Source organism: Ochotona princeps, chromosome 16 (genome assembly GCF_030435755.1).
Source record: "Ochotona princeps isolate mOchPri1 chromosome 16, mOchPri1.hap1, whole genome shotgun sequence".
Classification (NCBI taxonomy): Eukaryota; Metazoa; Chordata; class Mammalia; order Lagomorpha; family Ochotonidae; genus Ochotona; species Ochotona princeps.
The window spans coordinates 40,139,039-40,145,038 of NC_080847.1; positions in this window are offsets into that span (position 1 = coordinate 40,139,039).

A 6,000-nucleotide genomic window follows, 5' to 3' on the forward strand; every position below is an offset into this window, starting at 1 on the left:
TTTGGCGCTGAAGTGGTTTCTGAATGTGGAGTTGGTGGCATGTGAAACCCGCCTGTGGAGCCTTCGTTTGTGTGGGATGCTCACCAACCTGCCCTTCAGGACAATGCACTCAAACGGCATTAAGCATAGTGTGTGAACACGTAGTTTGCTTGAGAGCTGCCTGTCAGCCTGATGGTGTGTGAAGTCAGTGAGCCAAATGGAGTTGTTCTCCCACAAGAACCACTCGGCTGATGCTTTTTCAATATGCAATTCAGCAACATGCAGTGTTGCTTGATGGAATTAGCTCTTACAGCAACATCTGCGTCTAGAGCCTTTGTATTTAGGGCTAGCTGAAAACGGCTTTGGCGCTCAAGTGGTTTCTGAATGTGTAGTTGGTGGCATGTGAAACCCGCCTGTGGAGCCTTCGTTTGTGTGGGATGCTCACCAAGCTGCCCTTCAGGACAATGCACTCAAACGGCATTAAGCATAGTGTGTGAACACGTAGTTTGCTTGAGAGCTGCCTGTCAGCCTGATGGTGTGTGAAGTCAGTGAGCCAAATGGAGTTGTTCTCCCACAAGAACCACTCGGCTGATGCTTCTTCAATATGCAATTCAGCAACATGCAGTGTTGTTTGATGGAATTAGCTCTTACAGCAACATCTGCGTCTAGAGCCTTTGTATTTAGGGCTAGTTGAAAATGGCTTTGGCGCTGAAGTGGTTTCTGAATGTGGAGTTGGTGGCATGTGAAACCCGCCTGTGGAGCCTTCGTTTGTGTGGGATGCTCACCAAGCTGCCCTTCAGGACACTGCACTCAAACGGCATTAAGCATAGTGTGTGAACACGTAGTTTGCTTGAGAGCTGCCTGTCAGCCTGATGGTGTGTGAAGTCAGTGAGCCAAATGGAGTTGTTCTCGCACAAGAACCACTCGGCTGATGCTTCTTCAATATGCAATTCAGCAACATGCAGTGTTGCTTGATGGAATTAGTTCTTACAGCAACATCTGCTTCTAGAGCCTTTGTATTTAGGGCTAGCTGAAAAGGGCTTTGGCGCTGAAGTGGTTTCTGAATGTGGAGTTGGTGGCATGTGAAACCCGCCTGTGGAGCCTTCGTTTGTGTGGGATGCTCACCAAGCTGCCCTTCAGGACAATGCACTCAACTGGCATTAAGCACACTGTGCGAAATCGGAGTTTGCTTGAGAGCTGCCTGTCAGCCTGATGGTGTGTGAAGTCAGTGAGCCAAATGGAGTTGTTCTCCCACAAGAACCACTCGGCTGATGCTTCTTCAATATGCAATTCAGTAACATGCAGTGTTGCTTGATGGAATTAGCTCTTAGAGCAACATCTGCGTCTAGAGCCTTTGTATTTAGGGCTAGCTGAAAACGGCTTTGGCGCTGAACTGCTTTCTGAATGTGGAGTTGGTGGCATGTGAAACCCGCCTGTGGAGCCTTCGTTTGTGTGGGATGCTCACCAAGCTGCCCTTCAGGACAATGCACTCAACTGGCATTAAGCACACTGTGCGAAATCGGAGTTTGCTTGAGAGCTGCCTGTCAGCCTGATGGTGTGTGAAGTCAGTGAGCCAAATGGAGTTGTTCTCCCACAAGAACCACTCGGCTGATGCTTCTTCAATATGCAATTCAGCAACATGCAGTGTTGCTTGATGGAATTAGCTCTTAGAGCAACATCTGCGTCTAGAGCCTTTGTATTTAGGGCTAGCTGGAAACGGCTTTGGCGCTGAAGTGGTTTCTGAATGTGGAGTTGGTGGCATGTGAAACCCGCCTGTGGAGCCTTCGTTTGTGTGGGATGCTCACCAAGCTGCCCTTCAGGACAATGCACTCAAACGGCATTAAGCATAGTGTGTGAACACGTAGTTTGCTTGAGAGCTGCCTGTCAGCCTGATGGTGTGTGAAGTCAGTGAGCCAAATGGAGTTGTTCTCCCACAAGAAACACTCGGCTGATGCTTCTTCAATATGCAATTCAGCAACATGCATTGTTGCTTGATGGAATTAGCTATTAGAGCAACATTTGCGTCTAGAGCCTTTGTATTTAGGGCTAGCTGAAAACGGCTTTGGCGCTGAAGTTCTTTCTGAATGTGGAGTTGGTGGCATGTGAAACCCGCCTGTGGAGCCTTCGTTTGTGTGGGATGCTCACCAAGCTGCCCTTCAGGACAATGCACTCAACTGGTATTAAGCACACTGTGCGAAATCAGAGTTTGGTTGAGAGCTACTTGTCAGCCTGATGGTGTGTGAAGTCAGTGAGCCAAATGGAGTTGTTCTCCCACAAGAACCACTCGGCTGATGCTTCTTCAATATGCAATTCAGCAACATGCAGTGTTGCTTGATGGAATTAGCTCTTACAGCAACATCTGCGTCTAGAGCCTTTGTATTTAGGGCTAGCTGAAAAGGGCTTTGGCGCTGAAGTGGTTTCTGAATGTGGAGTTGGTGGCATGTGAAACCCGCCTGTGGAGCCTTCGTTTGTGTGGGATGCTCACCAACCTGCCCTTCAGGACAATGCACTCAAACGGCATTAAGCATAGTGTGTTAACACGTAGTTTGCTTGAGAGCTGCCTGTCAGCCTGATGGTGTGTGAAGTCAGTGAGCCAAATGGAGTTGTTCTCCCACAAGAACCACTTGGCTGATGCTTCTTCAATATGCAATTCAGCAACATGCAGTGTTGCTTGATGGAATTAGCTCTTACAGCAACATCTGCGTCTAGAGCCTTTGTATTTAGGGCTAGCTGAAAACGGCTTTTGCGCTGAAGTGGTTTCTGAATGTGGAGTTGGTGGCATGTGAAACCCGCCTGTGGAGCCTTCGTTTGTGTGGGATGCTCACCAAGCTGCCCTTCAGGACAATGCACTCAAACGGCATTAGCATAGTGTGTTAACACGTAGTTTGCTTGAGAGCTGCCTGTCAGCCTGATGGTGTGTGAAGTCAGTGAGCCAAATGGAGTTGTTCTCCCACAAGAACCACTCGGCTGATGCTTCTTCAATATGCAATTCAGCAACATGCAGTGTTGCTTGATGGAATTAGCTCTTACAGCAACATCTGCATCTAGAGCCTTTGTATTTAGGGCTAGCTGAAAACGGCTTTGGCGCTGAAGTTCTTTCTGAATGTGGAGTTGGTGGCATGTGAAACCCGCCTGTGGAGCCTTCGTTTGTGTGGGATGCTCACCAAGCTGCCCTTCAGGACAATGCACTCAACTGGCATTAAGCACACTGTGCGAAATCGGAGTTTGCTTGAGAGCTGCCTGTCAGCCTGATGGTGTGAAATCAGTGAGCCAAATGGAGTTGTTCTCCCACAAGAACCACTCGGCTGATGCTTCTTCAATATGCAATTCAGCAACATGCAGTGTTGCTTGATGGAATTAGCTCTTACAGCAACATCTGCGTCTAGAGCCTTTGTATTTAGGGCTAGCTGAAAACGGCTTTGGCGCTGAAGTGGTTTCTGAATGTGGAGTTGGTGGCATGTGAAACCCGCCTGTGGAGCCTACGTTTTTGTGGGATGATCAGCAAGCTGCCCTTCAGGACAATGCACTCAACTGGCATTAAGCACACTGTGCGAAATCGAAGTTTGGTTGAGAGCTACGTGTCAGCCTGATGGTGTGTGAAGTCAGTGAGCCAAATGGAGTTGTTCTCCCACAAGAACCACTCGGCTGATGCTTCTTCAATATGCAATTCAGCAACATGAAGTGTTGCTTGATGGAATTAGCTCTTAGAGCAACATCTGCGTCTAGAGCTTTTGTATTTAGATCTAGCTGGAAACAGCTTTGGCGCTGAAGTGGTTTCTGAATGTGGAGTTGGTGGCATGTGAAACCCGCCTGTGGAGCCTTCGTTTGTGTGGGATGCTCACCAAGCTGCCCTTCAGGACAATGCACTCAAACGGCATTAAGCATAGTGTGTGAACACGTAGTTTGCTTGAGAGCTGCCTGTCAGCCTGATGGTGTGTGAAGTCAGTGAGCCAAATGGAGTTGTTCTCCCACAAGAACCACTCGGCTGATGCTTTTTCAATATGCAATTCAGCAACATGCAGTGTTGCTTGATGGAATTAGCTCTTACAGCAACATCTGCGTCTAGAGCCTTTGTATTTAGGGCTAGCTGGAAACGGCTTTGGCGCTCAAGTGGTTTCTGAATGTGTAGTTGGTGGCATGTGAAACCCGCCTGTGGAGCCTTCGTTTGTGTGGGATGCTCACCAAGCTGCCCTTCAGGACAATGCACTCAAACGGCATTAAGCATAGTGTGTGAACACGTAGTTTGCTTGAGAGCTGCCTGTCAGCCTGATGGTGTGTGAAGTCAGTGAGCCAAATGGAGTTGTTCTCGCACAAGAACCACTCGGCTGATGCTTCTTCAATATGCAATTCAGCAACATGCAGTGTTGCTTGATGGAATTAGTTCTTACAGCAACATCTGCTTCTAGAGCCTTTGTATTTAGGGCTAGCTGAAAAGGGCTTTGGCGCTGAAGTGGTTTCTGAATGTGGAGTTGGTGGCATGTGAAACCCGCCTGTGGAGCCTTCGTTTGTGTGGGATGCTCACCAAGCTGCCCTTCAGGACAATGCACTCAAACGGCATTAAGCATAGTGTGTGAACACGTAGTTTGCTTGAGAGCTGCCTGTCAGCCTGATGGTGTGTGAAGTCAGTGAGCCAAATGGAGGTGTTCTCCCACAAGAACCACTCGGCTGATGCTTCTTCAATATGCAATTCAGCAACATGCAGTGTTGCTTGATGGAATTAGCTCTTACAGCAACATCTGCCTCTAGAACCTTTGTATTTAGGGCTAGCTGAAAACGGCTTTGGCGCTGAAGTGGTTTCTGAATGTGGAGTTGTTGGCATGTGAAACCCGCCTGTGGAGCTTCGTTTGTGTGGGATGCTCACCAAGCTGCCCTTCAGCACAATGCACTCAAACGGCATTAAGCATAGTGTGTGAACACGTAGTTTGCTTGAGAGCTGCCTGTCAGCCTGATGGTGTGTGAAGTCAGTGAGCCAAATGGAGTTGTTCTCCCACAAGAACCACTCGGCTGATGCTTCTTCAATATGCAATTGAGCAACATGCAGTGTTGATTGATGGAATTAGCTCTTACAGCAACATCTGCGTCTAGAGCCTTTGTATTTAGGGCTAGCTGAAAACGGCTTTGGCGCTCAAGGGGTTTCTGAATGTGGAGTTGGTGGCATGTGAAACCCGCCTGTGGAGCCTTCGTTTGTGTGGGATGCTCACCAAGCTGCCCTTCAGGACAACGCACTCAAACGGCATTAAGCACACTGTGCGAAATCGGAGTTTGCTTGAGAGCTGCCTGTCAGCCTGATGGTGTGTGAAGTCAGTGAGCCAAATGGAGTTGTTCTCCCACAAGAACCACCCGGCTGATGCTTCTTCAATATGCCCTTCACCAACATGCATTGTTGCTTGATGGAATTAGCTCTTACAGCAACATCTGCCTCTAGAGCCTTTGTATTTAGGGCTAGGTGGAAACGGCTTTGGCGCTGAATTGGTTTCTGAATGTGGAGTTGGTGGCATGTGAAACCCGCCTGTGGAGCCTTCGTTTGTGTGGGATGCTCACCAAGCTGCCCTTCAGGACAATGCACTCAAACGGCATTAAGCATAGTGTGTGAACACGTAGTTTGCTTGAGAGCTGCCTGTCAGCCTGATGGTGTGTGAAGTCAGTGAGCCAAATGGAGTTGTTCTCCCACAAGAACCACTCGGCTGATGCTTCTTCAATATGCAATTCAGCAACATGCAGTGTTGCTTGATGGAATTAGCTCTTACAGCAACATCTGCGTCTAGAGCCTTTGTATTTAGGGCTAGCTGGAAACGGCTTTGGCGCTGAAGTGGTTTCTGAATGTGGAGTTGGTGGCATGTGAAACCCGCCTGTGGAGCCTTCGTTTGTGTGGGATGCTCACCAACGTGCCCTTCAGGACAATGCACTCAAACGGCATTAAGCATAGTGTGTGAACACGTAGTTTGCTTGAGAGCTGCCTGTCAGCCTGATGGTGTGAGAAGTCAGTGAGCCAAATGGAGTTGTTCTCCCACAAGAACCACT